The following is a 10675-nucleotide window of genomic DNA, read 5'->3' on the forward strand; positions in this document are numbered from 1 at the left end:
CCAATGGGCCAACGTGGGTCGCAGACAGAGCCCAGGTCCAAGGGCTGAAGGTATCCATGGATCCGTGTCTGTCCACCCTCTGACAAATCTGTTCATACCCAAATCCCAGAGAATTGGCTGATTGAAGCTACACAGCAGCTATTCTTTTTTTTTAAGATTTATATATTTATTGAAAGAGTACAGAGAAAGAGGGAGAGACGAAGATGGAAAGAGAGAGCTTCCATCCACTGGTTCACTCCCCAGATGGGCACAGTGGCCGGGGAGAGCCAGGTCAAATCCGGGAGCCAGAGCCCCATCTGGGTCTCTCACACAGGCAGTAGGGCAGGGGCCAAAGCACTTGGGCCATGTCTGCCTCTTTTGCCAGGCCATCAGCAGGGAGCTGGATTGGAAGAGAAGCAGCCAGGATAGGAACCAACACCCCTATGAGACGCCAGCATCAGTCAACAGCTTTACCCATTACACCACACCACCAGCCCTCAGCATTTACTCTTGAGATCACCTCTATAAAGGACAATGTGGGGTATGCAAAGAAGCATCACACATTGAATCTGACCTTGTAGAGATAAGAAATGCATAACACAGAGATTGAAGCAATAAAAATAACATAAAATGCTGTTTACTATAGAGTAGACAATAAAGGAATTTCAGAAAGTTAGGCTCAACAGAGGAACATAGAAAATGACTTTTTGTTAAATATTTGTGTGCAATATAAGCAATAAAAAATAAACACTTGTCTTCCTTAAGTTTTTGCATGGCTGTCACTTGACATGTGTATTAAAGACAACAGTGTGTGCATATGTGCACATGTGAATTTGTGTATGCGTGTGTATGCATTTGTACATGTATTTCCTCTAGGGAAAACACCATTGCTCTCTCCTCCATAATAATCCCATTGCACTTAGCTGTAAGCATTCCCAAGTACGTCACTAGATCCTCGCAGAAGGCACGAGGAATGCAATGTTAGCTTCTCAGAAAAAGGTGGTAGAAGAGCAGGTAGAGGAGACAGCTGGGAGGTTTGCCTTAGAGTCAGAAGGGTGGTGGGGTGTGGGGTGCAAGTCTTCTCTCCTGTGAGCTATGACCCCAGTGTGATGGACAGGTGTGAGACTCTGCTTGTGGAGAAGTTGCCACTGCACCTGCACAGAGGGCCCAGGGACTTCCTCACCACTTGGCAGTGAAGTAGGTGAAGCACTGAGTCTCAGACTTGTAAATCTTGGACTTTTGTCAAAGTCTATCCCTTCTGAGTTTCACTGTCCACGGCAGGAAATGGCCAAAATGTACACAATAGTCCTCAGACAGCATCTGACATTGGGTCAGGACTGAAGGAAGGTCAGTGGCTTTAGCCTTTAGGACTTGAGCGGTTGTTTCCACGGCAGTCACCTGTACCCCACGCTCTGCAAAGGGTGAGGAGAGGTTCTCTGCTGCATGGGCGGTCTTAGCCCCTCTCCACCCACATCCACACTGACTGCCTTGGAGGAGTGTCCATATTCAGGAGCTAAACTACAGCACTGCAGCAAATGCCTCTTCTCTCTCCCCAGATGCCCCGCCCCCAAACTGTCTCAGCTCATGGTAGCGTTCAGTCTGCAGTCATGTGTTTCACATCCTGAAGACTTGCGCCCTATCGATCTCAAAAAAATATAAAGAGGTCGAAAGCCAGAGCTTGCTTTGACGTAACTGGAGCCTTTGGGCTGATCAAAAGACAATTTCACTGCAGGAAGATTGTCTTCTGAAAGCTTGTGCAGTTCAAAACTCAATCAAATACAAAATACAAAACAGAACTCGGTGATTTGTTCAAACGTATGGGGCAAATCACTCCATTCTTACTCAGCAATAGCCTGAAGACATAGAACAGGGGACCACCCCTCAGCTGGGGGATGGTTTTCTAGTCCCCACCACTTGGGTCATCAGAACTGGGGGAATTCTTAGACCACCCATCTAAAGTTTATTATGTTCTGCCTTAAACTTGGTTATTATTTCACTGTAACTCAATTCCTTTCAACACAACATGTGCACAAGATCTGTGCTCACTGTCAATGGTATCAAGACATAACAGATTTGACAGGGAGCAGAGAGAATGACCTAAACTCTGCCCAGAGTTTTTGTATATTGTGCACCCTTGGAGGGATGTAGGGACGCTGCTGTAGGACATGGAACAACAGGGTATGTCATCATCCCTAGCAGGTTACATAAGGGTCCTGTGAGGGGGCAATCCTGAGCCGGCCACCGCAGCATGAGTAATTTTATTACCATGTGAGGGGAAATGGAAGGCAGGGCTTCCCAGCGAGGGGAAAAACACATGCAGCATTACCAGTGTAGGAGCTCAGGGTTCATTTGAGAGAAAGTGGTTTTCCATGCCTACCATTAGGAGCTGGAAGATACAGGGAAGGAAGACAAACCCTGTGTTGCAGAAGAGACAGAAAGACTTCAATGGCGCCCACAGTGTGAATTCTAGCATGTAGGCGGCCGTAAAGGGATGTCGGAGGGGTTTTAGCTGCAGCAATTGTACTCTGAGGCAGAGGAGGGTTCACTGTATTTCCCCTGGGTGTTGATCTGATCTGAGCTACATATTTCTGGAAACCCACTAAGCGGTGCCCAGAGAATGGGTCTAAGTGGAGCTAAGAGCCATAGGAAGGCTCATTCCATAGTGAAGTCTGCTCCTCTCTATTGCCATCTTGAGTTTTCACGCCATTGTTGTCTCAAGTTGTTCCATCACTTCACAGATATCCTTGAACTTCTCTAATGTTCCTGAGACATAATTAGATGCACGTATCACTGTGCTTATTTTATAAATATTGACATCTGACATATTGGGTATAGAATCTGTTTGAGATAAAACAGCACCGCACTGCTGTCAGATGACACATTGTTGTCATCCATTTTGCATGGGACTTGCCATGAAAAAAAAGTGTTATAAGCCTTTCTTTCTAATTGATTGCATACACTGAGCATCTTCGTGTTGATTTCACACATTTAAAATACACAAAGCCAGCACAGTCTGCAAGTCTCCAGTGCTACAGAAACAAGCAGAAAGGAAAAGGGAGACATGGCACACTTCTCATCTGCAATGACTCTGGTTCTGTTCAGAGGCTGGAGAATCTCATGGCTCCAGGGGCCAATGGGATGCAGTAGACTGTGCCGTCACTAGGGGCAGCCAGTGAGCGCAGCTCATGAGAAGCCGCCCTGCTGAGTGCATCCTGAGCTGAGTGTGGAGAGCAGAACCCTGTGTGAGGGAAGCGGTTCACCACCACAGGCAGATTTGGTCAAGTGCGGTGATTTTACAACTTCTGCCCGTGGATACACATTTCCCTCACAGATTCACTTATATTAGATGCCAGATAAGTAGAGCGATGGATAAACAGACACATGGGAGAGACTCATAATTTTACAAAAATGTGTTTCTGAAGTGTATTTGTATGAAACACACTAAAATTAGTTTTGACTTTAATCCAGCAACAAAACAGTTAACTGAAGAAACTGCTGATCTCCGTCTTTTCCAAAGATTCGTTCACAAAGAAGATTTTAATTGTAATAAACTGATTATGTAAATCAATCCGACGTTGCCACTCTTACATTTCTATTTAAATCTTTGTCTCAATGGTTTATTGTATGAGATACTAAATGAAGAAAACAGTATTTTCACATTTCTCCTGTCTCATCTCCTAATTTCTAAAATTATATTTAATTGGCATTTGATCCAATTTATATTCAGTCCAGTGGCCGTACGTTTTGTGCTGCTCTAAGCCTGTATTTGAATTGAGCCGTAATCACCGAGACACCTTCCAAGGTGTCTTCGTTCCAACTATCTCTGCTGATTTCCTGTGTGGTTAGGGGTCCCCTTGATCAACAGCGCATGTTTCTTATCCATGTACTGCTCTGCGCCTGAATGGCCTCGTGGGGCCACAGAGAACGGGATCTGGCTCTTAAGCACCCTACAGTGTGATGGCACTGAGTCCAGCACACATTTTCTTCCTGTTGTCTCTGAGTTCATCTGCTGAGGGTTTCTTTCAAGAAATCTTAGTTGGGAATTTTTCAAGAAGAATGCATGGGGCTTACACTCCTTGACTTCACTCTTCTTTGAGGATTCCTTCCTGTTTCCTTCTTACAGTAAAACCCATCAGCTGGGCATGCAATACTCTTGGGTCACCTTTTCTTGCCTTGAGAAATTGGTAGAAATTACTCTATTGCCAGTACCCTAGGACAGACTGCTGCTGTTGAAAAGTACAAAGGACTTCAAGAAAAATGTGTGATAGAATTGAACGAAGTTTAGTTTGATGCAAAAAGTTCTTGAAATCAATGGGAGGGGCCAGTGCTGTGGTGCAGAGGTTTAACACCTTGGCCTGCAGTGTTGGCATCCCATGTTGGCGCCGGTTCAAGACCCGGCTGCTTCACTTCTGATCCAGCTCTCTGCCATGGCCTGGGAAAGCAGTGGAAGATGGCCCAAGTCCTTGGGCCCCTGCACCCACGTGGGAGACCTGGACGAAGTTCCTGGCTCCTGGCTTTGGATCGGCACAGCTCCAGCCGTTGTGGCCAATTGGGGAGTGAACCATCAGATGGAAGACCTCTCTCTCTCTATCTCTCTCTCTCTCTCTCTCTGCTTCTCCTCTCTGTGTAACTCTGACTTTCAAATAATAAAAAAAATTTTAAAAAAAGAAATCAATGGGAGATATTCAGAAAGTTCATGGAAATGTGCATTATGGAAAAGTATGCTTGGATTTGAAAACTTTTTGCACACACACAAAAATCACCTTTTAAATCCATTCTTCATAAGATTTTTGTGGCCCCCTCATGTGCAAGATGAGACTGATCTCTCCACTTTAGGGACACTTGACTTTTTCTACTTGTTTTACTAAGCTATCTCCCTCCTCCTCCCTTCTTCTCTCCTGGTTTCTGGATCTAAAGGATCCACCATTAGCTTAAAGATCAATGATTCAAGCTCATGGAGAAACGCATTAGGCCACTTATAGACCAATAATTTAGAAATTATTTATTTAGTAAACTCTGATAAGTGCCCATGAAGCTTCCACAAAAAATGGAGTCCAGGCATTGGACATAGCCTGCAATTCCATTCGGTTTTCCCCACTCTGTTGTCCTGATGTCCTCACGGGTGGTCCCGCTCAGGTAACCCATGTCATCATCAGTTTGTGTGCCTTCCTGTACAGCTTCATCACACAAATACTTCCACATCTTTTTATACTAGTTGCTTTTTACCTTGCAAAACCTGCTATACACTCATGGAATCTCTTAGGATCTACTTTGCTCACCTAAAATTACATTGCGGAGGTCCATCCACGCCGTTGGGTGTCACTGTTAGCAGCTCATTTTGAGCTCTGTAGCAGACATTGCAGTCCGCTCATCTGTTTTCTTTTGCAAGATGGGTCTCCACATTTTCGCATCCTGGAGATGTGAGCTGAACATTCTTGTGCAGTGTTCTGGATTTCCAGCAGAACTAGTGGGGAATTGTCTGTCGTGTGGTCTTCTTACGTTCCCTCGTCCACCAGGAGTTGTGGTCACCTCTCTCTATATGTGTGTGCTGCTGTGTTTCCTCTTTTGTGAAATACTTGTTTATATCTTCCCAGTGTTCTGCGGAATTTTCTTAAGGATTTCAAGGAGTATTTATAGAGTTTTAATTGATTGAATATGTCTTCCTCTATCATTTTGAAATGTGTCTTTTCAGTGTTAGACCCTGTGGATCATGTAAAGTTTCTGTTGCTAGATAAGCATCTTAATGATATTCTGAACTGAGCAAAGTATCAAGAAGCAGAGAGGCTCAAGAAACATTTTGGGCAGTAATAAAAGGGAACAGAGAGAAGCTAGAAATTAAGTCTTGGCATTTCGGAAAATTCAATGATTTTTAACACCCCAAAATGCTACATTTAGTGAGGGTTCCATACAGAAACAGAACTGGTAGGATATCTGTCTCTGTCTGCCTGTCTCTCTCTCTCTCTACACACACACTCACACACACACACACACACACATACACACACAATGAGCCCATCAGGAATAAAACTGTGACCAAGTGGCTTAGAGCTTGGTGGCGTACGCCACTCTGCCTGCTGGCTGGAGTACTGATGAATCTCTGATTAGTCCTATGACTTCCTTCCTGAAATGCGTGTTATCAAATGGGAAGCACAGATCCTCTGCGCTCTAGATGGAGGGTTCCCAGGGCTCACAAGTGAAGACAATATCACTTAGGCCGCCTTCCACAGTGGTCACATGGCTCCTTCTTCATCCCCTCAGCCTCATCACTGGACAGACTTGATTTCCCCTTTCCCTTTCCTTAGCACTGGTGTGGCCGCAGCTGTCAAAGTCATGTTTGCCCTATTCCCCCATCTCCATGTCTCTGTCTGCAATGCACTTTTCCTGCCTGAAATGACTTTCCTCCACCAGGAGCAGGATGAAGATTGCTCTCTGTTTTTCAATTATTCAAAAGCACAGCTCAGAATCCGCCCCTTGCAAGAGCCCTCCAGAGTTCGTATATAAAGCCAACGCCACCCGACAGAGATCACTGTGATCACGATGCTGCTGCTGCCTACGCTATAAGTGATACCTGTGACTTTTACAGCCCTGGGTTCCCAGCGCACAGTCCTGAGCTCCGGAAAAGCAGGCGTGTGGAGGGGAAGAGGCGATGGAAGAACAGGATTGAAGGCTGTGGATTCCAGGTCAGCCATCATTTTCCCGTGCTCTTCTGCATGTCCATCCAGAGGGCACTGAAGCTGTGAGAAGAGGGGGACACACTGCATGGGAGGAAGAGCTGCAGACAGACGTTGGTGGAGAAACTTGGAAAACAGAACCTCGAGGAGGCTCCTAGCCTGTTGCCTGCTGTCTTTAACCTTTGCTTCAGTTCCTCCTGACTTAGCAGCTGGAGTGCGACCGTTTTCATTTCCAAAAAGATTAGCAAATATCTGAGCCTGGTGTTTGGAGCTCACAGAGTCCAGATAGGAAGCAGGTGTGAATCCACCTTGGTCACTTGCTCCATGATGACCAATTGGGGTGTTCAAATGGCCACTCTGTCAGCCCCCATGTCTTGTGTAACACAGGGTAATACTGTTTTCAATCTCACAATGCTCTTTCAAGACCAGCCAACTCCTACACACATGTGCCAAACTGGAACTGTTAGCTTATAATAGCTGCCCAATACCTATTACTATTTTTCATTATTTTACATAATTAAGATTTATTTACAATCATGTATCCAAGTCTTGTACCTTTATATGCCTATGTTATGGTTTCTTGGATAAATATTAGGAATCATATTTACTGCCTACATTTTAAATGGTATTAGATTACACAATTCATGGCTTAATATAAGAAAAGAAAAGAAAAGAAAAGAATGAAAAGAAAAGAAAAGAAAAGAAAAGAAAAGAAAAGAAAAGAAAAGAAAAGAACTTGGTTCCTGAAATACCTAAATTCCAATTCGTACTCCACCAATTATCAGTTACATGATCTTGAAAACGTAATTTACCATCTCTGAGGTGGGTTCTTTGTTGTCGGATTATTTTCCGTAAGATTAAGTGCCTGAACCAGTGCAAGAAAGAGCAGGCACCTCATCATTATGCATGCCCCCTCTTCTCTCTTTTTCTTTTTATGCAAATCTCTCTGTTCATGGCACTTCTCTATTTACAAACTTCCATGATTTATATCATGCGCGGAGTAATGCAGACATCGTCAGTCCTCCTGTTCGTAGTACGCCCTTCCATTCTCTCCACGCCTGTCCACTTGGCTAATCGCCCACCACGCAAGGCCCTGTGCTGCCTTTACTCCGTCCAGTTCATTTACTGATCCCCAAACTTTCCAAGTTCAAACTTTGCCTTTTCTTTTGTAAGTTGCTGTCATTTACCTTTTGTTGTTTGGGAGAAAGGAAGAGATAAAGAGAGGCGCACAGGGAGATCTCCCATCTGCTGGATTACTTCTCCAATACTTGGAGCAGCGGAGGCTCCACCACTGTGGAAGCCAGGAGCCTGGAACTCAGTCCAGGTCTCCCAAGTGAGTGCAGGGACTGAGCCATCACCTGCTGCCTCCCAGGGTGCACATTAGCAGAAGCTGCAATCAGAAGTGGGGTGGGAACCTGAGCCCAGACACTTCAGTGGGGGACGCGGGTGCACCAAGTGGTGTCTTCACCACACACCAAACATCCGGCCTGAATCTTACCTTTTCTGCGTTGTACAACTTAACAGCTGGCCATTTCAGTCCAGCTTCTGTTGCTATAACTGAATACTTGAGACGGGGTAATTGATAAACCAAAGAATTTTGTTTTTTACAGTTCAGGAGGCTGGGAAGCCCAGTATCCACGTGCTGGCATGTGGGAGGGGCTTCTTGCTGCGTCCTACATTTGTAGAGGCACCCATGGTGCGGTGGAGGCAGTGGGTGAGCTCAGGTCTCTCTTCCATTTCTCACCGAGCCCCAAAGGTCATCACAGGACCTCTTCCAAAACTAATCACCCTCGAGAGCCCCCCGCCAGAACCCAGTTAACCTGTAAATTTGAGGGCTAAGTTTGCAGCACCTGGACTTTTGGGGGACACATTGAAAACAGGGCATTGCCTTTCTCATCTTCCTTTGTAGAACTCTATTCTCACAGATGCTGGGCCTTGAAGTGCTCTCCTAAATGGAGTGATGCTCCCTCTAAGGGCCCCTAAGGCTCTGTGTCTTGGACTCGTGTCTGTCTACCTGTTGGCAGACATGTAGACCTGGGGGCGTGGATTTCAGCCTTGCTCATTTCCTGATCTGGGACACTCAGTGTACATTGCTGAAGGAGGCACGAGTAACAGAAATGGAAGCTTAGGGTCTTGCTTTACTTGTGCTTCACTGTTTGAACCCAGCTGGTCAGAGCACATTTTTAAGGCGAAATTCACCTGGAAGGAAACAGAGTTTGGCATCCAGCAGCTGGTACTCACCGTGGTCCTCCACGCAGCTTTCACCCACGCTGAGATCCTGTGCCTGCACACACAGGGGGGACCACAGCCCGGGGACCGTGCGGCTTTGCGGCTTCATCCCCGAGGGAGCAGTCACTGAGGCACAGCAATGGCAACCGCTCTCTTGCTTCGTTATTGCTATCTGAGCAAATTTCTCCAAGGTCGTTCAGCTCATCTGGATTATTTCTCCGAGAGCCTCTGTGCCTTAGCTCCACTGTGTTCCACTGTATGTCATTTGCTTTTATTATTTTATCCCCATTTTATACATTGGAGATCAGATTGTAGCAATAATAAGGAAATCTATTTATTTGGACCCGGAGGCAATGTTGTGAATACATATTCTCCTCTGGTAGACCTAACCATATAGGCTTTTCCTGGAACTGGTTTTATTAGGTTTCTTGGAAGAAAGCAGAAAAGAATCGCTGAATTACACCTCCAACTCGTGGTACTTTCAGACGATGAAGCACCAGAGCCCTCACTGTCTCCCCTCCCTGAGACTAATCCACACCTTCTGTGTGCTTCAACTGATATTCCCAGTGATGCATTTTTCTCATTCCAGTGGGAAACCTTTGAATATTTTAGCCATTTGTTTCTATCTGTAAGATAATAACAAATATTAACAGTGTGTGAGTGTATGCAACTTTCACTGATGCATGAATGCTGATGACGTCATGCAGGAGGGTCTCACCACGTTTTTTTTCCACCAGGCTTACAAAGGTTCACAAATATAAGAGGGGGCAGCCACTTGGTGCAGAGGCTACGATGCCACGAGAAAGGGACACAACCCAAATTGTACTTCTTGGGTTCGAATTTTTTTTAGATTTATTTATTTATTTATTTGGTAGGCAGAGTTACAGACAATAAGAGACAGAGAGAAAGGTCTTCCTTCCGTTGGTTCACTCCCCAAGGGGCTGTAACGGCTGGCGCTGCGCTGATCCGAAGCCAGGAGCCAGGTGCTTCTTCCTGGTCTCCTATGCGGGTGCAGGGACCCAAGCACTTGGGCCATCCTCCACTGCCTTCCCAGGCCACAGCAGAGAGCTGGATCGGAAGAGGAGCAACCAGGAATAGAACCGGTGACCATATGAGATGCCGGCGCCACAGGCGGAGGATTAACCTAGTGCGCCACGGTGTCGGCCCCATGGTTTGAGTTTTGTCTCTGTTTCCGTGGGAGGCAGCAGGTGATGGCTTGAGTGCCTGGGTCCCAGCCCCTCCCATGGGAAATTCAAAGTGAGTTCCAAGCACCTGGCTTTAGCCTGGCCCAGTCCAGGCTGTTGAGGGCATTTGGAGAGTAACCAGCGGGTGGAAAATCTCTGTTTGTCTTTCTGCATTTCTTTGTCTCATTATGTCTTTCTGCCTCTCAGTGTTTCAAAGAAAATGAAAATAAAAATTAAATGCTTTGGCTTTAAAAAAAAATGTGTCTACAGAGGCTGGCACTGTGGTGCAGCAGTTTAACACTCTGGCCTGAAGTGCTGGCATCCCATATGGGTGCTGGTTTGAGTCCTGGCTACTCCACTTCTGATCCAGCTCCCTGCTATGGCCTGGGAAAGCAGTGGAAGATGGCCCAAGTCCTTGGGCCCCTGCACCTGCATGGGAGACCCAGAAGAAGCTCCTGGCCTGGCTTCGGATCAGTGCAGTCCTGGCCGTTGCGGCCAATTGGGGAGTGAACCATCAGATGGAAGACCTCTCTCTGTCTCCCTCTCCCTCTCTCTCTCTGCCTCTCCTCTCTCTATGTAACTCTGACTCTCAAATAAAAAATGGATAAATCT

Source organism: Oryctolagus cuniculus, chromosome 2 (assembly GCF_051225735.1).
Source record: "Oryctolagus cuniculus isolate XC-2025 breed Fujian yellow rabbit chromosome 2, ASM5122573v1, whole genome shotgun sequence".
NCBI lineage: Eukaryota > Metazoa > Chordata > Mammalia > Lagomorpha > Leporidae > Oryctolagus > Oryctolagus cuniculus.